Source organism: Temnothorax longispinosus, chromosome 6, assembly GCF_030848805.1.
Source record: "Temnothorax longispinosus isolate EJ_2023e chromosome 6, Tlon_JGU_v1, whole genome shotgun sequence".
NCBI classification, from domain to species: domain Eukaryota; kingdom Metazoa; phylum Arthropoda; class Insecta; order Hymenoptera; family Formicidae; genus Temnothorax; species Temnothorax longispinosus.
The window spans coordinates 12,172,082-12,197,737 of NC_092363.1; the positions used below are offsets into that span (position 1 = coordinate 12,172,082).

Consider the following 25,656-nt stretch of genomic DNA (forward strand, 5'->3'; position numbering starts at 1 on the left):
AAATTAGACTTATGAAAACGTACGTCAGATAAAAGAATAGCTCGGTCAACAAGATTACGTATAATATTAATTTTGTATTTAAGAGGGTGATTCGAAAAATAGTTTATGTATCGCCCCGAAAAGGTCGGTTTTCGATACCAATTCGTAAGCAACACAGTCCCCTCTCGAATCACTATTGTGTCAAGAAAACTTAGAGAACTATTCTTTTCTATTTCAAATGTAAATTTTAATCTGGAGTGATAACTATTAAAAACTCTAAGTAACTCGTCAATACCAGATCTAGGAACAATCGCAAAAATGTCGTCAACATATCTTTTAAAAAAGGAAACATGAAAACTGAGCAATTGCAAACAATGCGTCTCAAGGTCCTCCATGACCATATCCGCCAAAATCGGAGAGAGAGGGGAACCCATCGGACTTTGGACTAGAGACCACGCTAGTTTGGACTAGAGACCACGCTATTATTGAAATCTTGGATTAACATCAAAATCAAGACTATCTCAGCAAACCAGCAGCTGAAATTCTTGCTCCGCTGTAGGAGATCTGACGTCTTACCCCCACACCTGCACCGGCTACGTTTAAACATTGAACTACATAGCAACAGGGTTAGACATGAGTTTACACTTTTTAAAAAACGTATACAGCTAAAGCTTCTCAACTTTGAGATTAGTGATGCCAATATCAACTTATGTTTTTTGCGGTCTACGATAACTGGAGTTGAGAACCAGCTTCGCGAGCGCTTACCGGAATATTTAATTAACAACTTTTTTATGTTCAACACTAATTATCTCCGTACCCACGACCGTAAAACACAATTAAGGTTAATTAATAAGTTCGATTCGGTTATGTCCACACAAAATCCAATAATTGATTCCCTTGTTAATATTGACTATAAAAAATGGATCATTAATTTGAGTAACAAGCAAATCCTTGATAGAGTTCTTAAGTTCCTTAGTCTCGGCGATAGGTTTGCTCTCCCTATCGATACAAAAAACAAGAAAGATCGTGTAAATTCTGTTGTTGACATAATCAAAAACTTCGAACTTAATATTTATCAAATTCCCGATGATATTGTTGATGAGGCACGTGACCGTATTTCTAACTCTCTGTTTAAATTTTTGCGCAAAAATAAACATACTAACTACATCGACAGGTTTATATTACAAGAATTTAAATTTTGCAAAAGTTTTCTGCGTAATAATGATGATCTTCTTGTTACCAGGGCAGATAAGGGCCAAGTCACAGTAATTTTGGAAAGAAATACTTATGTCAATAAGATGATCGATTTGCTTAATGATAATTTGACTTACAAAAAACTTAAGAATGATCCCACTAGACGGATAACATCTAAAATTAATAATTTGGCAAAGTCTTGGTTTAGCAAGGACATTATCAGTGAACAATTATTTAGGCATTTAAATTGTACCAATGGGAACCTCCCACGTTGTTACGGACTTCCGAAGATTCACAAGGATGGCTCACCATTACGAATTATTGTTTCTACTTTAGGGAGTCCACTATATAACATGGCTTATTTTTTACACAACATCTTAGAAAAATCTGTCCCTAAACCAAAGTCATATATTAAAGACGGTTGGTCCTTTGTTGAATTGATTGGTGACGTAGGGATTGGGGAGGATGATGTTTTGATCTCTTTGGATGTCGCGTCTCTTTTCACTAACATCCCTAAAGACCTTGTTTTGAGAGCGATTGAACGGAGGTGGAATCACATCTCTAAAGAGACGAAGCTCAGCCGTCCTCAATTCTTGTCAGCTGTGGACTTGATTCTGAGTTCCACTAGTTTTTCTTTTGATGGTCAAATTTATGAGCAAATCTTCGGAAGTCCGATGGGTTCCCCTCTCTCTCCGATTTTGGCGGATATGGTCATGGAGGACCTTGAGACGCATTGTTTGCAATTGCTCAGTTTTCATGTTTCCTTTTTTTAAAAGATATGTTGACGACATTTTTTGCGATTGTTCCTAGATCTGGTATTGACGAGTTACTTAGAGTTTTTAATAGTTATCACTCCAGATTCCGAAAATTTACATTTGAAATAGAAAAGAATAGTTCTCTAAGTTTTTCTTGACACAATAGTGATTCGAGAGGGGACTGTGTTGCTTACGAATTGGTATCGAAAACCGACCTTTTCGGGGCGATACATAAACTATTTTTCGAATCACCCTCTTAAATACAAAATTAATATATACGTAATCTTGTTGACCGAGCTATTCTTTATCTGACGTACGTTTTCATAAGTCTAATTTAATCGAAATAAAAAGATCCTTTCTAATAATTGTTATCCAATAAAATTAATTACAAGTACATTAACATCAGACTTAACGAGCTACAGACACGTCATAATAATAATAATAGTTCTAGCAGTAACAATGTAGCCCAGGATCCTCGAAAGTTTATCACTATACCGTATATTAGGGTCTTAGTGACGGTGTTGGCCGTACAATGCGCGATGCAGAATTCAGGGGTTCTCCTCACCATTCCGAAAAAGTTGGATTGTATTATCAAAGGGGGAAGATACGCTACCGAATCTTAAGCAAACGGAGTTGATATATGATTTGATTGTGCTAATTGCAACGCTGATATATGGTCAAACACAAAAAGGCACCTAGAGACAGGCGGGCAGGTTGGTTGGTTTGGGTTAAGGAACATTTTTGTGATATTAGGAAGAACAGTGACAATCATTCTGTGGTACTGTCATAGTAAGCACCGTCTCACGCATAACCACGATTTTCAATTGGCAACAACCAAAAATTTTATATAAAGAGAGACACTTTAAGAAACGTGAAATCTCAGAGAATGTTTTTTTATTAAAAAATGCGAGTGTGCGCAATCAATCTTCAAAAAGACACGAGAAAGTCTGCCCGCGAATTACAACAGGGTGATTGGCGTCACTTATTTGCACTTTTGTTCTGCTCGTTCCACTGTGAACACATCTAGTTATTCGCATAGGGCCGGTAATCACAGTCTCCGATTAACGTGATCCTCCGATTAAATCACTCTCGTCTCTTTCTAGGGGGACAGTTCAGCTGAGAAAGATAGTTAATCTTCAACAGATAAGGGGATTGGTCGGCGGGGCCGGAGCCCAGGGGGGGTTGAGGAGGACTCGGGAATGGAGCGCAGGGGCGCTAGTTGGAGCAGTCCCCGGGGCGTTATGTCCCTTGGGTCGGGTGGGGGGGGGGACGGAGACTGCGGGGGCGGGGGGGGGGGTGAACAAGGTTTTTTTTTTTTTTTATATGAGAGCTATAGGCCTTCTTGTATCGGTCACGTATGACTTCGAAAGGTCACCGTGTACGGATGTGTTCACAGCTATGGCTTTGCGACGTTCTTTGTTCCACGCTGATATAATGTTATTAGTTTTTGGTCTTGGTCGCACAGAATATGTAAGATTTTAGTTTACTTGTACATTTTCTACTTTAATTTAATTCTATTTTTTATTCTAACTTTTGATATCTATGACTTCTAAGCAATTATTTTATCTATTGAATATCGTGAGTTTATTCACTTTTAGCTTTACGTATGCATGATGTAGTTAGGGCACGATGGTCAGCGACGTAATGGATATTTTGTACGCGGTTTTTGAGGAATGTATGGCTTGATTAATTTTCTCACTTGAGAAGGACCGAAATTACGGTCGAAACGTTGTGAGTTTAAATATATTAAGTATTTGGCCAGTTGAGACGAACAAAAACGACTTCTATTTTATTATTTATATTTCCTTTTATACATTTGAGGGATGCATGTGTATGTATACATACTATTAAATAAAATAATTTTCATAAATATAAATACAGGTCTCCAGCACAGGTACACGATCACGTAGCGATAATCCTGATATCTTTAGATTCAATTCAAGGCGCTACGCCAGAAAATGCATCACCTCCTTCACCCCGACAGTCACTGTGATCGAAGATGCCACACCAAAAGTAAGTTCATTATAGGCGATTTTTGGCGTGACTCTGGTATAAGTAACCAAAGTGTACCAAAACTGCACCAGCCCCAATAGCAACTTTGGTATATGTACCAAACCATACCAAACGATCGCCAAAAATTGCCTTATGGTGGATTTAATTTCTTATGTGATACCTCTTGTTTTTGTAATATAATTTGTTTCTAATTGTTTAAAGCCGCTGGTGTTCCGAGTTTTGTTTCTATATTCCATCGAAAGTCACATGAAGGAAAAGCGACGGTTCGTCGAACACCAAGTGTCCCCCCAAAGCTCTCACATTCTATGCCAGTGCCTGCCTCGACTTCTGTACCTGTGCAAGAAATTTTCAGGAGGACCGGCAATTGGTCGAGAGGGGGATGTCGCAAATGATTCTGGTATTATCGCCTTTGCATTTCTATTTAATAATTTTAAGGCAATCGGTAGCTTTATTTTGAAACTTAAAATATTACATATTATTACAGAAGGAATTCAGTTGACTAGCTACCATAGATTGGGAACAATACACATTGCCAGACCAATTCAGAGGCATAACTAATGGCGATCTTAACGATTTGTAACGAATTTAGATACCGAGTCAGTTAGAAAATTAGTCGTGCCAAAGGAATCGACTCTTCGGTATTTCTAGGATAATTGATTAATTATTTCAAATTATTCCGAAATGTTTCTTCTAATCGTCACATCTCACATTCCAGACGAAGCCCAGGAAATCACGCAGCTAGTAACACGAAGTCACAGCAGTGATATGGCTTGACCAGACGGCGGATGGAAATTTAATAGCTCGTCCATTAAGTCTCGTACATCATAACACGGTTCATCTTAGTTTCGAGGAGATGTGCAAAAACCAACGAAGCCAAATCTCAAATGTGGTCTTCCGACAATCTTAAGACCGATGCGATTATGCTCGGATAAGATGTAGAATTATTACTCGAAACGAGATTTTACGAGATTGCAGACCCTTTTGTAGTGCTTCGAGTGTTAACGGCGATTTTCGATAAATATAATATACCGCCTTACCGAGACGAAAACCAATAAACGACGGAGGAAAAGTATATAAATAATAATTATACTTGCCTTTCTTGTGCATGATTCTTTTATGATCGTCATACGTCTGCATATTTGCAGCTGGAAATTTGTTTGGCGTTTCTTTATCGACATTGACTGCTCAGGGACAGTCAATTAACAAGTGAAGAAAATAACATACCATTAGTATTTCAAAAGATCCTTAATGAAACTGACAAAACGGGAGTAAAAGAAGAAGGTAGTCTTCGTGTTGGGGGCCATAAGCAAAAAAGTAAGTAGATAGATCAATAACAAAATAACCTTTATTGGATGAGGCTATTTGGCCTAAAGGACTTGGTTTACAAAGTTTCCTAACTTACACATTCTTTCATTCTTTTCTTTCGCCTTACATTCTTTCTAATTGTTCGTATCTCTGTCATCCATCCCACTATCTTTCTCTTTCCTTCTCATTAGCACATCTTTTACTCGATCCTAGCCTCGACCTTTACATGTGTCATTATAGTAACCTTTCTGCCTCATATTTTTGCACTTCTTTCCTTTCTCCGTCAGTCAATACCTATTTCCCTCCTCATTTCGGCATCATCTCGCAATCAATCTTTGGTACCTTATATCTTTTTTCCCCTCAAATATTTCGGTCTCTTATCTTATTGTGCCCTTACACCCAATAGGCCAGTCAAATTAAGACATTCTAGTATGAAAGTGATGCGAACTTTTTATTCCTTTTTAGGCGTGTTGGGGGTGTTTAGAAAAAAGCTTATTTTGAGTTGTCGTATCATGAGACCCAGAGCTTTTGAGGGGGGGGGGAGGGAACTAATTTTTGACGAATCGGAACGAGTCACCGCTCATTTTCTTCGTGTTTTTTCAAGCCCTACAACTTTCTCAGGAGCGAAAAAGTGCTATCTATTAATCGAAACGAGATAAATGCAAAAAACCGCGAAAATTTTATTTTCGGGGGAACCAAACGTTCGTTTTTTCGCAATAACTCGGCGAATGTTGATAAAAAATGAATGACTAACCCTTCAGCTACAAAATGAGGGTTAGTCATTCATTCTTTATCGAATTCGCCGAGTTATTGCAAAAAAACCAAAATTTGGTTCCCCCGAAAAATAAATTTTCGCGGTTTTTTGCATTTATCTCGTTTCGATTAATAGATAGCACTTTTTCGCTCCTGAGAAAGTGTGTAGGGCTTGAAAAAACAAAGAAAATGAGCGGTGACTCGTTCCGATTCGTCAAAAAATAGTTCTCCTCCCCGCCCTCAAAAGCTCTGGGTCTCATGATACGACAACTCAAAAATAAGCTTTTCTAAACATCCCCAACACGTCTAAAAAGGAATAAAAAAGTTTGGATCACTTTCATACCAGAAGCCTTTTTTGGTCTAATTTGACTGGCCTACAACAAGCAGAAAGTAAGTACATACAAGTAAAATTAAATAAAATTTTGTTATTTATATATAATTATTTATTAAAATGATAATTATTTAGGTGGAATAATTTGTACGGAACTAGAAACAGATTTTTATTGTAAACCAAAAGAGATGGATAAGCTGTTTGAAAAGTACTCCGTGTCACGATTTGTCGGCCGTTTTGAAAAAATTGTTACGAGATTTGCCACAACCTCTTCTTACTGTTGAGTTGATCGATGCTTTCTATCAAAGTCACGGTTGTAGATTATACGTACTACACAATATCTCATGTATATAATATGAAGATAAAAAAAAAAACAATTTCGTACGTAGGTGTCAAGAATCCCAACGACTTGGTGTATTCTCTTAATCTGCTAGTGCTTATTTATTGCCTGTCGAACATCGGTGTACCTTAGAGGCATTACTGAATTTCCTGAAGCTGGTTATCGAAAATCAGGCGTCGAACAAAATGTCGATACACATGTGGCAATGATAGTGGCACCGTCGCTCTTCCCACCCCGGTACGTTCATCCTCGAGACCATGCCGACCTGACCGCCCAGGTCAACATGGCCGCCATATGTTGTCCAAATAACGGAGGCCCTGCTAAATAACGTTGACAAGTTATGGTACGTCTCGACGGAGCTTGTAAATCAATTACGAAGACAATCCGAGGTGGAAAGATATCGCAAATACAAGAAAAAATATTACTGATTATTATAACTTGTTATCATAATCACGTATACATATTTCTGTTACTTTCATATTAATACGTTTGCAACATATTAACAGATCAAATATTGTAAGAGTTCTCTAGGAGATTCTCTTTGCACATGTAATATTTTGAATAATGATAGTGGCCCTGCATATCATGAAATATGTAGTGGATATTTTTTAATATAAATTTTAAGATATGTAATTAATGTTACTTAAACGATTTTTAATTCGCATTAGTTAATAATGAGATATACAATGTGTCTGCATTGTTGCTGGCATGTTGCCGACAACATAGTATGTGTTGCTATCAGAATTGTGGGCAACTGAGTCCGCATTTATCGGCAAGTTGATGCCTTCACGATATAACAATTTTGTATAGTAACTTGCCAGCAACTTGTTGGTAATTTATGTTGCGGTCTAAAATCGTCTGATTCAAAGATCGAGCTGTTGCTGTCATGTTGCTGTAATAGTTAATAGGATCACACAATGCTGTCATATTGCTAGCAACGCGAAGCGAAATTTGATGCTGCTCTCTTGCCGATAAATTGCTGGCAATACATATATCTAATGTTTGCCTGCGTGTTGCTTCAAATATTAAATTATTCGAAATCAATTGAAGCAAATATACGGCAAGTTGCCAGCATTATCAACAATCACAGGTTTGCGTGGAGTTTTTTTCTGGGACACGCTTGGCTATCTGCCCAGATAGCAACGTGTCTGCATTGGTTGCTGGCATGTTGCCGACAACATAATATGTGTTGATGTCAGAATTGTGGCAACTGAGAACTCATTGTCGGCAAGTTGATGCTTTCACGATATAACAATTTTGTATAGCAACTTGTTGGCAACTTATGCTTGCGGTCTAAAATCGTCTGATTCAAATTCGAGCTGTTGCTGTTATGGTGCTGTAATAACTCATAGGATCACACAATACTGTCGTATTGTTTAGCAACGCGAAGTAAATTTGATGCTGCTCTCTTGCCGACAAATTGCTGGCAATACATATATCCAATGTTGCCTGCGTGTTGCTTCAAATATTGAATTACTCGAAATCAATTGAAGCACATGTACGGCAAGTTGCCAGCATCATAAACAATCACAGATTTGCGTAATTTTGCTCAGACACGCTTTGCCATCTGGGTATATATATATATATATATATATATATATATATATATATATATATATATATATATATCTATTATATAGATATATATAATATAAAACACCCACACACACAAACACACATTTTCACCTCATCGTCATGATTATAATTAATTATATTATTACATTATCGATTGTTTATCGATTTGTACATGTTATATGGATAGCCCGTCGAGATATAATAATTTAGCATGTACAGATAGATTCTTTTTTACTAGATTAAAAGTTAAGCATAATGTTTTATACACATGTAACCACACACAAACTGATTGTGAGAAATTTATTTTAGTTGAGATTCTATGGTCGTAACAAATATTGATTTGTATATTACAATGAGTGAAATATTAATTTATACACGAAAGAATATTTATATTCTTGCGTTGTATCTATAAAGATCTTTGTTATAATATTTATTTATGATTGATTGATAACAATTAAGCAGTATAGCAAATGAGATATGTGACAGTAATTCATGTATCACGTAATTTTGTATAATAATATAATACAATAAGTGGCATTTCAAATATTATAGCATTAAATTTTATAATTATTATAATATCATTAATTGCAGTCTATACATAGAAATTCAGATAGGGATAGTTATAATTTTAATTCTTTATTCCAAACAGATATCTCTCGATTAATTTACATGGCAGTTTGATAAAATCAATTATAAATGATATATATCGGTTTGTATAAAAAAAAAAAAACATAGAAAATTAATTGGAAGAAAACTCATTTTATTAGATTTTGTTAGTACATTATGAAACGATCTAAAGAGTGATCTATATGCCACTATTGGCAATTGTGCCCAGCAAACACAGAATACACCGAGTGCGCAATTTGATAGCAAATTACGCACTCGGTGTATTCTGTGTAAACGCTGGGTGATAATTGATAATCGTGATTAGGTCTTCTTCTTCTTCTTGAATTTATATTGGCTCCTGCCTCTAATACGAGGTCAATATGGCCAGCATTTGCCCCTGTTTGTTCAGATAACTGAGAGCGGTGTACTATCGTATTTGATGTTGACTCTGTCACTTGAGTCGGACGTATATGGTGGGGGGGACTATTCAGGGAGTAAAGGCCTTCATACACAAATCGACGGAAGACGTAAGACGTAAATCGTAAGGAAATCCACCAATCAGAGTCGACTATTCCCCTCTTTAAGAGGGAAGAAGAGGGGAATAGTCGACTCTGATTAGTGGATTTCCTTACGATTTACGTCTTACGTCTTCCGTCGATTCGTGTGTCCGGGGCTTAAAGGCCTTCACACACGAATCGACGGAAGACGTAAGACGTAAATCGTAAGGAAATCCACCAATCAGAGTCGACTATTCCCCTCTTCAAGAGGGAAGAAGAGGGAATAGTCGACTCTGATTGGTGGATTTCCTTACGATTTACGTCTTACGTCTTCCGTCGATTCGTGTGTAAAGGCCTTAACTAAGGAAAATGTGGGAATCCGGAGGCCATTGTTGCGCGCGCGGGAGCGCGCGTGCTTACAAATGTATGTCTGTTGACTTGCAAAATGCCATGATCAGACTGCAAATTCTAGCTGTAGGTTTTTTCAATGCAATGAGAAAATCGTTACAGTGTGGGCCCACGAGGGTTTCCACCACTCGCCGGAGACCCGTGGCTCGTCCAGACGTCAGAGGACAATGAAAAATGATATGATTTATATCTTGCGCTGGATCACCACAAGCGCACGAGCGCTTCGACTATATTTTTTCTGAAAAGACTGTGATTCAGGTTGTAGTGATTTGCTCTCAGTCGGGAGACCGGGACAATTGCGTCACGTTTTAAATTTAGTTTATAATACCACGGTTTCGGTGAATTAACGTATATTGTGCGAAAGAAGTGATTGCCTTTATGCTGTGCTCTTTTATAAAAATAATTGTAAAATTCTACAGTTAATTTTTCCCTTTGTTCAATGAATAAGTCCGAATGGGGAAGCTTAAACGTAGGTAGTTCTTTACCGAAACGAATAGCTTTTCTGGCTAGCTTATCGGCTATTTCATTGCCGGTGATACCCTTGTGTGAGAGAATCCAGATGAATTGGATGGAATTACCACGTTCTTGGGATGCCATGATTTTAGATTTGATTAGGAAATTAAGTAATTTGAACGGCATGCTACCGGGTTAGAGAGGGCTTCGAGTACACTTTCTGGGTCTGAAACTATAGTGTATTTGGATTGATTTAAATTTAACGAGAGCAGTACCGCGTTATATATTGCCCACGCTTCCGCTGTGAATACTGACGCACGCGAGGGGAGCTTAAACATTAAGCATTTCTGGAGTTGAGGGGAGTAGCACGAAGCTCCCACCCAGCTTACCATATCAACTTCAGAGCCGTCTGTATAAACAACAACAGAGTTGTCCATAACAGTTTTAAATGCATCCGTGAAAAGGTTCTGGACTGAAGATCTGTATGGGGATTCACTAACTCCTTAACGACAGTTTCGGTATCGTTGCGCAGGTATTATATATGGTAAAAAAGCTGCGCAACGATACCGAAACTGTCGTTAAGGAGTTAGAGAATCCCCGTACTGGAACCCTTTCTATGACCTCAAGGAGGTTTGAGGCTGAGCGGTATAAGGAGGGAGCAAATAAAATAGTTTAGAAGGAGTGTTGATAGGGAGAGGGGGCAACTGCGGAATGGAAAGAAGGTTAAAGGGCCCGAGTGCGTGTAAACAAGTTAAATAGAGGAAATCTTTTATGACAGCATTCGTAGTTAGCTGGGTTGTCTCGAGTAGTGAGTGCAAGCTGGTATAGCGCCTCTGTTACCGGGTGATTAGTAATGGATAGAGTTTTAATTAGGTATTTGGATGCAAGGAACTGAAGGCGGAGCTTGAGAGGTGCTTCTTTAGCTTCCGCGAACATAGTGTTAATGGGCGTTGATATGCGGTACCCTAGACACGCTCTAATGGCTTTGTTTTGGATAATTTCAAGACGATAGAATCTGGGGATGTCTTTGAGAGCAAAAATATGGGTGGCGTATTCTATAGATCCTCGTAGCACCGCACGATAAATGTTAAGGAGGAGTTGGGGAGATCCCCACCACACCCCTCTGAGAGTTGAGATGACGTCCGCGGTTTTCCTAGCCTGATGATTGATAACTGAATTCATATGTAATTCACCTGAAAGCTTGGGGTCTAGAGTGACTCCCAAGAAGCGAACGGAATCCGAGGGAAATATGGAGGCGTCCTCAATTTGAATTTTGTGCTGCTCAGTAAAAAGAATTTTACTTTATATACCCCAAGGGGCCTTAAAGGGCGTTTTGAAGGGACGTACCCAACCCTAACCTCCAATTTATCCACTTCCTTACTGTTTCCTCCTTTGGACCAACGGTTTAACGTCTCTTCCGAAAGACGGAGCCCAGTTTTCTCCGCATCTTGCACGGAAGAGCGCGGTTTTTTCGGAAAAAAACTTTTCCATGATTCATGGCTCTAGTGGACTCGAACCTGGTTCTTCAGATTACGAGCCTGGCGCTCTACCACTAGATCACTACACCGCCGCCCTCGTGCTGCTCAGTATTGGGAATCTTTTTAGAGGAAAATATCATGAGCTGAGTTTTTGATAGCGAAATTTCTAATCCGCGACTGCGCAGGTATTTGTTGATGTTATTTATAGAGGACTCTAACCATTTGATGATTTTTTTGATCTTTTTAGCTGAGGCGAAAATGACGATGTCATCCGTAAACTGAAGGATTTTTACGTGCTAGCTTAAGGCCTTCACACATAAAATCGCGTAAGAACGTAAAACGTAAGCGTAAGAAAATCGACCAATCCCAATCAAGTATTGTGCTGTCCGTAACCACAGTAGGGGGAAATACTTGATTGGGATTGATCGATTTTCTTACGCCTACGTTTTACGTCCTTACGACATTTTATGTGTGAAGGCCTTTAGCTGGGCTGCTATATCTTTAAGGTAGAAGTTAAATAGAAAAGGACTGAGAACTGACCCTTGGGGCGTTCTTTTTCGCGAAATGTGGGGAGTGATATTTTGCCTTCTATCACAAACTGTACGATTCTTTCCGCTATGAGATTCTGCACAAACTGACATGTTTTGCCAGGAAATCCGGCTTGCAAAAGATCATCTATAGGTATGCTAGGGATGACGTTATCAAAGGCTGTTTTAATGTCTATGGAAAGCGCTGGTGTTGCTTTACCAAGGAGGTTATTGTTATGAATCTCAGATGCGAGTATGGTGAGATTATCAGAGCAGGAACGGAATTTACGGAACCCGAATTGATGTTCCGGAATCAACCTCTATGAAGTTGGCCGGACAACTTAAACGTATCGAACTTTCATTAATTGGAATCGATTGGTGGTCGTTTGGTGGTCTTTGGTAGTCTAGTCCGATCGTTTGGTGGTTAGTCGTTTTCCTGTAAAATAAAAATAAAATTTCCGGTGTGAAGTTAGCCGGACAATTTTTATTTTTCAACCAATTTAACTTTTTTATAGCTCATTCGACGCGGAATCGTTTGGTGGTCACGAATATCACCGGTAAAACGTTTGGTGGTCAACCGTTTTCCCAGAAAATAGAAAAAACCGTATGCGCATAATGCCGTATTCGGAACAATTGTATTTATCACCCAAATTGACTTTGATAGGGCTCAATCGACGCAGAATCGTTTGGTGGTCACGAATATCGTCATTAAAACGTTTGGTGGTCAATGGTTTTCCTAAGAAATAGAAAAAACCGTACTCTCACGCCATTGGTCGCATGACTCCGTGACGTTAGCTCGGTAATTTGATGGATAAACATTATTTATCAATCAAATTGACTTTCATACGGCTCAATCGACGCGGAATCGTTTGGTGGTCACGAATATAATCAGTAAAACGTTTGGTGGTCAACCGTTTTCCCAGAAAAAAGGAAAAACCGTATGCTCACGCCATTGGTCGTATGACTCTGTGCTATTAGTCAGAAAAATTGTATTTGTCACCCAAATTGACTTTGATAGGGCTCAATCGACGCGGAATCGTTTGGTGGTCACGAATATTGTCATTAAAACGTTTGGTGGTCAACCGTTTTCCTAAGAAATAGAAAAAACCGTACTCTCACGCCATTGGTCGCATGACTCCGTGACGTTAGCTCGGTAATTTGATGGATAAACATTATTTATCAATCAAATTGACTTTCATACGGCTCAATCGACGCGGAATCGTTTGGTGGTCACGAATATAATCAGTAAAACGTTTGGTATCAACCGTTTCCCAGAAAAAGGAAAAACCGTATGCTCACGCCATTGGTCGTATGACTCTGTGCTATTAGTCAGAAAAATTGTATTTGGCACCCAATTGACTTGATAGGGCTCAATCGACGCGGAATCGTTTGGTGGTCACGAATATTGTCATTAAAACGTTTGGTGGTCAACCGTTTTCCTAAGAAATAGAAAAAACCGTACTTTCACGCCATTGGTCGCATGACTCCGTGACGTTAGCTCGGTAATTTGATGAATAAACATTATTTATCAATCAAATTGACTTCCATACGGCTCAATCGACGCGGAATCGTTTGGTGGTCACGAATATAATCAGTAAAACGTTTGGTGGTCAACCGTTTTCCCAGAAAAAAGGAAAAACCGTATGCTCACGCCATTGGTCGTATGACCCTGTGCTATTAGTCAGAAAAATTGTATTTGTCACCCAAATTGACTTTGATAGGGCTCAATCGACGCGGAATCGTTTGGTGGTCACGAATATTGTCGTTAAAACGTTTGGTGGTCAATCGTTTTCCTAAGAAATAAAAAAAACCGTACTCTCACGCCATTGGTCGCATGACTCCGTGACGTTAGCTCGGTAATTTGATGAATAAACATTATTTATCAATCAAATTAACTTTCATACGGCTCAATCGACGCGGAATCGTTTGGTGGTCACGAATATCGTCATTAAAACGTTTGGTGGTCAATCGTTTTCCTAAGAAATAGATAAAACCGTACTCTCACGCCATTGGTCATATGACTTCGTGACGTTAGCTCGGTAATTTGATGGATAAACATTATTATTTATCAATCAAATTGACTTTCATACGGCTTAATCGACTCGGAATCGTTTGGTGGTCGCGAATATAATCAGTAAAACGTTTGGTGGTCAACCGTTTTCCCAGAAAAAAGGAAAAACCGTATGCTCACGCCATTGGTCGTATGACTCACGATTCCGCGTCGATTGAGCCGTATGAAAGTCAATTTGATTGATAAATAATGTTTATCCATCAAATTACCGAGCTAACGTCACGAAGTCATACGACCAATGGCGTGAGAGTACGGTTTTATCTATTTCTTAGGAAAACGATTAACCACCAAACGTTTTAATGACAATATTCGTAATCACCAAACGATTCCGCGTCGATTGAGCCCTATCAGTCAATTTGGGTGACAAATACAATTTTTCTGACTAATAGCACAGAGTCATACGACCAATGGCGTGAGCATACGGTTTTTCCTTTTTTCTGGGAAAACGGTTGACCACCAAACGTTTTACTGATTATATTCGTGACCACCAAACGATTCCGCGTCGATTGAGCCGTATGGAAATCAATTTGATTGATAAATAATGTTTATTCATCAAATTACCGAGCTAACGTCACGGAGTCATGCGACCAATGGCGTGAGAGTACGGTTTTTTTCTATTTATTAGGAAAACGGTTGACCACCAAACGTTTCAATGACAATATTCGTGACCACCAAACGATTCCGCGTCGATTGAGCCCTATCAAAGTCAATTTGGGTGCCAAATACAATTTTTCTGACTAATAGCACAGAATCATACGACCAATGGCGTGAGCATACGGTTTTTCCTTTTTTCTGGGAAAACGGTTGACTACCAAACGTTTTACTGATTATATTCGTGACCACCAAACGATTCCGCGTCGATTGAGCCGTATGGAAGTCAATTTGATTGATAAATAATGTTTATTCATCAAATTACCGAGCTAACGTCACGGAGTCATGCGACCAATGGCGTGAGAGTACGGTTTTTTTCTATTTATTAGGAAAACGGTTGACCACCAAACGTTTTAATGACAATATTCGTGACCACCAAACGATTCCGCGTCGATTGAGCCCTATCAAAGTCAATTTGGGTGCCAAATACAATTTTTCTGACTAATAGCACAGAATCATACGACCAATATGGCGTGAGCATACGGTTTTTTCTATTTTCTGGGAAAACGGTTGACCACCAAACGTTTTACCGGTGATATTCGTGACCACCAAACGATTCCGCGTCGAATGAGCTATAAAAAAGTTAAATTGGTTAAAAAATAAAAATTGTCCGGCTAACTTCACACCGGAAATTTTATTTTTATTTTACAGGAAAACGACTAACCACCAAACGATCGGACTAGACTACCAAAGACCACCAAACGACCACCAATCGATTCCAATTAATGAAAGTTCGATACGTTGAAGTTGTCCGGCCAACTTCATAGAGGTCCGGAATCAAGGTCGCATTGCCCGACTCCACACACCAGTGTATGCGGTTGAGAATCATTTTCTCTAGGAGTTTTAGAGTGCAGGAAGTAAGAGGTATTGGGCGTACTCCTCTGCCATGAGGTTTGGGGATTAGGTAGACCAGAGAGTGAGACCAGTGATCCGGAAAGTTGCCTTCGGCAAAAATATTGTTAAGGATTCGAAGAAGTAATTTTCTAAGCGAGAGAGGAAGGGATTTTAATATTTTATAATCGATTCGGTCGATACCGAAGCTAGAGCCGCTTTTGGAAAAATTTAGGGCATGATGAAATTCGCTATACGTGAAGGGGCTGTCGAGCCAGTTCAATGGACAATGGATTGTCCATATCTGGTCGGTCGCTTTTTGCCAGGTTTGTTCGCTCTTCCGAACAAGCTGGTGGGCAAATATTGGCCGTGGTGACGTCGATTTCTTCCTGATTGACGGAATAGGCATCTGCTTTGGGAGCCAACTTCCTATTGTGAAACCTCTTAATCATTTTCCAAATGGAAGGAGTGGGAGCTTAAAATCAAGAGAATTGCAATATTGTTTCCATCCCTCTCTTTTGGCGATTCTTAGGATTCTTCTGGTTTCGGTCATTTGCTTCCGATACAGATGATAGTTGGCGACCGTAGGGTTTTTACGATATGTTTTATATGCGGATTTTTTTGCTTTGACTGACGCTGTGCAGTCTTCGTTCCACCACGGGGAGGGAGGGGGTTTGTTGCTTGGACTATTGAGATTGCTGTATCTGTCTGAATGTGAATTATTATTCTGTGGAGAGAAAATATCAATACATTCTTGTAACTGCGAGATGAAAATTTTATATTGCTCCAGAGACTCATTATCTGCGATCTTTAACACACTGGTTTAAATGCCCTTTGCTCGCACTTCGAGCATGTGAGTAAATTCTTTGAGTTGTTCGCGGGTGAATTTACACTTGTGGGAGAAAATATTTTTGGTCTTAATCTTAGAGTTGACAGCAATCTTGACAGGCAATCTTGATCGCTGCTATAGGTGTTATCCAGGATGTTGACGTCTACTAAGGTGGCGAAACCAGCAGAGGCAATAGCCAAATCGATTAAAGAGGGGGTAATACCAGGAGGGGGGGGATGAAAGTAGGCGTTAGGGGATTAAGAAGAATGAAGGGGAATTGATCAAGTAAATCCATGATAACTTTTCCTGCAGAGTTGGACGACGAAGCGCCCCAAAAAGGGTGATGTGCATTGAGGTAGGTATCCGATAAGGAGAGAATGCGAATAAGAATTAGCCAAATTGAAAAATTTAAGCCAGGAATTTTGAGGGCACGGACCTCCAGGGTGCCTATAGATACCGAACAGCGCAGTGCTGACGCCATCCACAAAAATTTTTGCTCCAATAGCTTCAATGGTCGCATTTGAATTTAGGATGTGATCAAGATTGATGAGAGAAAAGGTAATATTTTTTCGAATCAGCATGGCAACTCCACATCGGCCCGCTTCCGAGTCGTTTCGTATTACATTAAAGCCAAAAAAGGAGAAGAAATGTTGATGTTTTAAGGGGATGCTAAAGTGACTCAATTACCGACAATTACAGTCAAAGGTCTAATTTTGAAACGGCTTTATAGATCGCAAAATCCTTTTACAGGAGTAAAGTATAGGTACTAATGAAGGGTGGGAATGTAAAATAATTAGTAATAATTGAAAAAAATTAAAAATGCTGTTACCTTATTTTCTAATATAAACAGTTGTATAAGTAATATGTACGAAATGAAATGTTCCCACCCTTCAGAAGACGTGCACAAACAATAACGTACCTTTGAAATTGAGATTGAAAGCCTGGAATAAAAATGAGAGCTTCGAAGAAATTATAACCTATAACTATGTCTATCCTTGCCTATCATCATTGTCTATACAAGGACAGATATAGAATTCGGTCGGTAATACAAACGTCTTTAGGATCCCCTTAAGAGGATCCTGCAGCCGTATGATTTACCGACATTATCGTTAATCAATGGATCTTTTAATTGGCTTTACAGAATTGCAAGTTTTTGATCTAGAATTAAAGTCCGCACAAAAATCTAGGGTGAAAAACGTGATTTTATATCAAAAGCACCAAAAAATTAAAAATATTACTTATTGGGGCACATACACAGCTGTCACCTGACGACAATATCTGCTTAAAATAAAAATTCTACAGTTTATACGTACATAATGTTTATCATCCACCCTTGGGAAAACATGTAGGAATAATATCGTGTAAGTAGAAGTAAGATTCAATGCGTACAAAAAAAGATCCATCTAATAATTATTTTAGTAATGCAAATACGAATGCAGGATGACAAGAAGAGCAGCAACAGTAGTTGCCGGATCTTGCGTAAGATGGCGAGCAATCGAAAAAAGGACAGATGTCATTTCGTTAGACAAAGACAGATATAGGGAAAACAAAATTAGAAAAGTTGACATTATCGACATCGAGGAAGTTCGCCAGTCACTGCAGGATCCCCTTAAGGGGATGCTAAAGCCGTTCAAATTACCGACAATTACAGTCAAAGGTCTCATTTTGAAAAGGCTTTACAGATCGCAAAATCCTTTTACAGGAGTAAAGTAGAGGTACTAATGAAGGGTGGGATTGTCAAATAATTAGTAATAATTGAAAAAAATTTTAAAATGCTGTCACCTCATAACCTTATTTTCTAATATAAACCAGTTGTATAAGTAATATATGTAATATGTACGAAATGAAACTTTCCCACCCTTCAGAAGACGTGCATAAACAATAACGTACCTTTGAAATTGAGATTGAAAGCCTGGAATAAAAATGAGAGCTTTGAAACGATCGTGTATATTTTTCACAAAAATATTCACGCTGAGCAGCAATCATGGGTGCGTTCCGAGTTACGCATGAAGCGCGTAGACTGCATAGAAAGTCGTTCCGATTTAGCCAATGCGCGCATTGGGAGCGCTTTGGTAGCGCAGAGAATTCCCTAGATTGTACTGACCGTACTGAATTCTTAGCACTCCTCTCAGCGCATTGACTACTTCTATTTCGACTTGAAGCAGTTGATGCGTCTGATGCGTTTATGCGGTCTATGCGCTTCATGTGTAATTCGGAACGAACAATCGTTCTTCCAATAAGTCCGTTAACCTGTCCCTTCGCGATGGAACAGCAACTGCAAGAATTTCCGGTTATAATAGAAGAAACTAACGAAGTAATAACGTTATAATTAAGTACAGAAGATGTGGAGAAAGCAAGGGATGGTAAAGTTAATGTATTATTTTACATGGATTTATTTAATGTATAGGTTATACGTTAGTTTAACCATTGTGTTGTTTTTCATAGACTCAGAATTTTTGCGGGACCTTGTTGCAAAGGCACAAGGCGTAAATAACAATAATATCGAGCCTGTAACTGAACTGGAAGATTCAACAAGTGAAAATGCTGTTGACAAAAACAATGCCGGTAAGATGCACACTTTATTTTTGTGTAACCAGTGTCTATAATCAAGTCTTTAATTTTGTATAAAAGTATGTTTATGCAAGTTTAAGAATAATATATATACTAATATTTCTTGATGATCTTTTGTGTTTACTTTTTAATTTAATTTTTAGATGAGTCAAAAACATTCGTATGGCTGGACAAAGCGGTACTTTTATTAATTGAACTGTATAGAGAAAAGGAGGAAGAGTTCTCAAGTGGTTTCAAGCGTAGCAACAAAATTTGAACTGAAATTGCTGCTGAGATGAACAAAGCCAATCCAGCCTACGAAATAACAGCACAGCAATGTTCATCAAAAATGGCTGGCTTGAAGCGGACGTATAAAAATATTGTTGATCTGAATAAGAAGAGCAGCAATAATAGAAATTCATGAGCATTTTTTTCGGTATGTTTTATCACGCACGCACGCACGCACGCACGCACGCACGCACGCACGCACGCACGCACGCACACATTTTATTTATTGTATGCGATATTCACAGGTGTGCAACAAGATATATTTGTATATTATTTAACACATTATTCCCATCATGCACTAGGTTATGAATTCATTATTTGATGACAAAGCGTCCATTAGGCCTCTTGCAATTGCTACAAGTGACGGTCCATCGGACCCAAATCAGGAAGGATCATCGTTATCAATGATTTCATTTCCTACATCGAAAAGTAAGACTTTTCACTTGTGTACACTTGTAGTGTAAAGTGCTCTTATCGCGGCTTACAGCGCTTAAGCGTCAAGACAAACGCAGCCTTAATATTAATTTAATTCGGTTCTTATTATTTATTATAGTATAATAGTCGTTTTTGTATTGTTTATTACAGGTCCGCCGAAAAAGAGAAAACGAATGGAAAACGTTATGGAAGAGTTCTTGGCCAATATTGCGATAGAAAAAGAAGAAAAAAAAGAAGAAATGAAAAGACAAGAAAAGATACGCGAAGAAAGAAGAATACAACGTGACAAAAGGCATGAGGATCAAATAAGCGTACAGAAGTCATTAGTCTCCATATTAGGACAATTTATTTAAAAAATGTAGTTTGTACTCTTCTTAAAAGAAATGTTTAAAGTTAAGCGTTACTAGTTGGAAGCTTTAAAAGATTTATTTTATATTAATTACTTTATTTTAATTACGAGTTTTAAATTGGTTTAAGTGGGTTGTAATTCTCACAAAGTATGATTTTATGTTACGTTATGCTTACGAGCAATAGGTCTCGCCTATCAAGGGATATCTTTTAAACGCTTTTTTAAAAAATTTTAAGAAAAAATTATTTTTATTTTTTAAAATGTGAAAGTACAAACATTTAAAATACTAGTTATTTTGTTCACATTTTAAAATACACAAAATGTACGACTGAAATTCATAAGACTGAATAATATAATAGAAATAAAACCAAAAATTAAACATAACTAATGTCGGTTTATCAATCAAAAATGTTTATTCATAAAAAAACAATATAAAATCCTTTGTATTACATCCAAATATTTATTATCGATCAATTGACGAGCCTCATTTGCAATGCACATTATTCTTGTTTTTTTAGCATTTCCCATGTCAGTGTTATTGTCGCGAACAGGTGCCTGTAATTCCTCATTTTGTAATATGCAAATATTATGTAATACGCAACATGCTATGATAAACTCTGGAATTTTTTTAACACCCGTCAGTGGTAGACAATCTAATAGTATTCTAAAACGTATTTTTAATTGTCCAATCGCACGTTCAACTGCCATTCTTGTTGACGATAGACAATAATTAAAATTTTTTGGTCGGTTCGACAAATGACCATTGTCTCGAAATGGGACCAACAGGTGCGGATGAATTGCATATGCAGCGTCTCCGATAATATGGGAGTCATTAGGGAAGTATATGTCAGGCATCTCTAGAAAACGTGCTACTGGCGAGTTTCTAAAAACTCGAGCATCGTGAATTGATCCTACTTGTCCTGCATAACAGTGCGTAAAGAGGCCACGTGAATCACATACTACTTGGAGATTTAAGGATGGAAAACCTTTTCGGTTTATATAAAAAGCTGAATCAACTAGCGGAGCTCGGATTTTAATGTGTGTTCCATCTATGGCATCAATGTCATTTGGAAAGCCGCAAGTCCTTTTGAAATGTTCCATGATATCTGCAACAACAACTTCTTTGGGCCACTGTATAAATCGTGGTGCGATGCAATGAAGTGCGTAGGTAACACGTCTCACAGCCCTAAAAGCAGTTGCTTTACCAACTCCAAATTTGACACAAACGGATCTGTAACAATCCAGAAAAGTAAGCAATGAGAAGCTTGTCGCAAAACAATTTAATAGCATTTTTCACTGGCCGCATTGGTGCGCACTACATAACAGCAATGTGTTTTTATTTTGGTACACAAATTCGGCACTAGCTACAAGACATGGTGTCAGTTGAATGCAATATGGCACTCAGTCCCAGACAGCATACATGTCTAAAAGATATCGTAAAGATATCATTAAGATTGTCTTTTAGATATTATCTCGGAGGTGCTACTGAGTGAAAAATGCTATAAATATGTGGTGATTACACCAGTATAGAGCACAGATGGGTTTTACATACCTGTACGAATCGGGAGTAGCCATAAACTAAAGAGCAATATATAGTTGTTTCTCTGCTGAAATTAGTTTTTTACCAAATATGGTACCTGTGGCATTTAGTGCTGGTCCAATCAGTGATAAAACCATTTCAAATGTAGCCGGATACAGCCTAGAAATATTAGGTTATGATATAAGTGAAATAAATTTAATAAAACCAAATGGAAAATATTACAACTTTATAACTTAAAGACATTTATGTTTAATACCTAAAATGTTCTTTAAATATAATATTCGTGTAATTAGGAATCACGCGATCGACGTAATCCGTAATTTTTTCAACTACAATTTTTTCTCCACGTGATTTACTTGCTATTAGCATAGAAAACAACGTCTGCATATCACTTAGAGATATGTCTTCAACTTTATTTTCATTTTCACTGTCGCTTGATTCGGAATTATCACTTTCATCGTTTTTGTTCAAAAGTATTATCGAAGAAATTACAATTACTGGAATTGCTTTGTTGACGTTTTGCACGGCGTCCATATTCTTAATTCACATTAGCGCGCAGAGCGCGCAAGCAACCGTTCCGAATAACTAAAGCGCTTCATGCGCATTGACAAAACGGAACGATTTTGAAGCGCTGCGCAACAGTAATGCAGTCTATGCGTTTCATGCGCAACTCGGAACGCACCCCATGTCACAGCAGTAGTTCACGGATCTTGCGAGAGATGGCGCGATGGCGCACGCAGCTGTGGGCAGTTTCGGGGTTGGGCGGTTGGCTACATTGTCTGGTTTGTACACAGCAATCGAACCAGGGACAGATATATGATACAGATATCTCGTTAAGCATTTTTACATTTTTTTCAATTATTACTAATTATTTTACAATCCCACCCTTCATTAGTACCTAAACTTTACTCCTGTAAAAGGATTTTGCGATCTATGAAGCCGTTTCAAAGAACGAGCTTTGACAGATATATGTGGTACAGATATCTCGTTAGGCATTTTTACATTTTTTTTCAATTATTACTAATTATTTTACAATCCCACTCTTCATTAGTACCTAAACTTTACTCCTGTAAAAGGATTTTGTGATCTATGAAGCCGTTTCAAAGAACGAGCTTTGACATGTCGTACATGCCTCGTTAGACAAGGACAGATATCTCTCGTATTATTATTCCTTTCTCTATGTATGTAATTTGCATGCACCCATTTATTCCTCTCTCTCTCTCTTTCTCCCTCTCTCCCTCTCTCTCTTTTAGTACACTGGGTAGCGTACACTTAAAAGTAAGCACACAGTTCAGTTATCGGAACCGATTTGTACGATGAATTAGTGCAATTTTTCGGAAAGTACGCTGCGAATGCTGGCAAATTTTCGGTAGCAGCTTCTAGTCAAGCTAACGAAAGCTTCAATATAATATTGTTACACATAAAGCTGCTAAAAACAAATGCCTCATCAGTAAAAGTGCTGCGTGCGACTTTAGAGTAGCCAGTAGTGTATGTGTAAAAAATGATGGAGAGCAAAGTATATTAAATTAAATATGCAGAAAAGATTAGGCATTTCGGAAGGATCACATTCAGCCAAATATGCTATTGTAGCTGATAACAAAAGATGTAAAAGATTTTTAAAAGATAAATTAAAATCAAGTAAATTACGACGGCTAGAACTAAAGCAAAAGAGAGAAAGTCTGAAAAAAAGTAAAGAAAAGTTAGAAGGCATAACATATCAAACCAACTGTGGTATTGATACATTTGATACAACGATAAATAAAACAGACGAAAGTTCGGAAAAGATATCAAAAAATGAAATAAGTATTTTTTATTTTGATTTGGAAACAACAGGATTTGCTCATAATGCTGATATTACCCAAATAGCTGCAAAAAGTGGTGAAAATCTTTTTAATGTTTATGTTAAGCCCAAAGAAAAAATTTCATCTGGTGCGAGTAAAGCTACTGGGCTACATTGTATAAATAATACCTTATATCTTAATTTATAATCAGCAATTATTAACTCTCACAATCATCGAAGCATTACGATTTTTTCAGCAATTTTTAAAATCTGTTTCTCAAGGGAAAAAATCCTTATTAGTAGCTCATAAAGCAAGTTTCGACGCACCTCGATTTTTACGTTCAATCATAAATAATAATATGGTCAATGATTTTAACATGATTGCAGGCTTTTCCGACTCATTAACGGCATTTAAAAAAAAGTTTCCAGATAGGAAAGGTCCACAAATGTTTATATTAGAGACATTATCAAAAGATTTTTTAGAACCTCAAGATTCACAACATTTTCATGACGCAGCTTATGATGTCACAATTTTGCAAAATTTTGTTTCAATTTTGAATTGTGAAGATTATTTATTTAACTCCATGACGTCTTTTGCTGATTATTATAAATCGGTATTAGAAACAAACAAAATTAGCTATAATTTACCATTTTTAATTGATTTACAAAATATCATTTCTCGACAGATTTTGAAAAGACTGGCTTTACATAGTGTAACGTATGATTCTCTCTTAAAATTGTATGAAAGTGGAGGAGAAAGAGGAATTCAAGGTCTGTTTACAGAAAAAGGTGAAAATAACAAACCAAAAATTACCACAAATAAAAAAATTATTGAGAAAGTTATAGAATTTTTAAAATATAAAACAAATAAAAAGTAAAATATATTTTGTGTTTTTGTTATAATTTTTTATAATTATATTGATTATGTATATGTATTTTATAAATAGTTTCAGTAAATATAAATAAAGCTAATAATGTTTTTATTTCAACCTTATTACTCGTCAAAGTAAAATATAAAAAATTACTATAAATGTATATTATAATAATATACTTATTAATATTATAATAATATGTATATGTAATATTGCATATGAAAATAAGAAATCATTTTACATCTTGCGAGTCATACGATTTCAGTGCTCAAGCTTCTTGTCAACTTCTCGGCAGATGCGACGTTGCCAAGTCGCGCATGCTTCTCTTGTTCGTCACGCGGAGCCGGCCGAAAAAACGCCTCGATGGCGTACTTTACACAGTTATTTTTCGAAAACGAGTACCGCTTGCCCTAATGTTCGAAGTTGTATAATATTTCTTATATATTTATGCATCATATATTAGTTTTTAAAAAACATTCTAAGAAAACTTTTTTCACAATCAAACAAAACGTCCGTTTTGTAGAGACCACTCATATGGATCCTATGTTAAATATTGAAACTTTGAGGTCGAATATCTCAAAATTTAACCCCGCAACGAATGTTGCCCTTTCAGCCACGTATAGAGGACCTTTAAATTGACGTATGGTGTAAATTTTAAGGACATTCTAAGAAAAGTGATTTTTGAGAGAACGTCCTTAATACTTACTAATACCTGTATCAGAAATTTTGCAAGCTAATCCCCCTCCTTCCCTCTGGAGGGCCCCACGGAGAGAAACGGAGACGCACAATAAAGCCGTGACGTATGAATCCACTGGCGAAATAAACTTCACGCGCATATTATTAGCCGCTATTCCATATATATATATATATAAATTAATTATATAATATAATTATATAAACATAATTTATTAATATAATAAATTACATTTTACTATATGTATAAGGACTATATATGTTAATTAAAATTAAATTATTATAATATAATATTATTCGATTATATATATATATATATAAAATTGTATTATTTTCAATTGTATTTAACCATATTATATATTTTTTTTAAATCTAACCATATTACATTTTTTTTTATTTATCTTAATATAAACTTAAAAATATGTATATCTTAATAGTAAATGTCTATGAATTTTAATATTATAATTATTGTATGCTTATATTTTTAATCTACATATAACGGTAATTCGTAATTTCTAGGAATATTGTTAAATCTTTGTAAAACTACGTCAGC

At 37.2% G+C, this 25,656-nt stretch overlaps 1 long non-coding RNA gene and 2 pseudogenes across 1 annotated transcript; 2 read left to right on the forward strand and 1 right to left on the reverse strand.

Moving 5' to 3' along the window:
• Positions 1-3,557: 3,557 nt before the first annotated feature.
• LOC139814821 (rho GTPase-activating protein conundrum-like) lies at positions 3,558-7,149 on the forward strand (annotated as a pseudogene).
• Positions 7,150-18,592: 11,443 nt separating this feature from the next.
• On the forward strand, positions 18,593-20,602 carry LOC139814385 (uncharacterized). Its single transcript, XR_011732440.1, has 5 exons — positions 18,593-18,959; positions 19,042-19,161; positions 19,311-19,582; positions 19,737-19,863; positions 20,020-20,602. It is a non-coding gene; the product is annotated as an uncharacterized lncRNA (long non-coding RNA).
• On the reverse strand, positions 20,018-22,410 carry LOC139814383 (putative nuclease HARBI1; annotated as a pseudogene).
• Between the last annotated feature and the right edge of the window lie 3,246 nt (positions 22,411-25,656).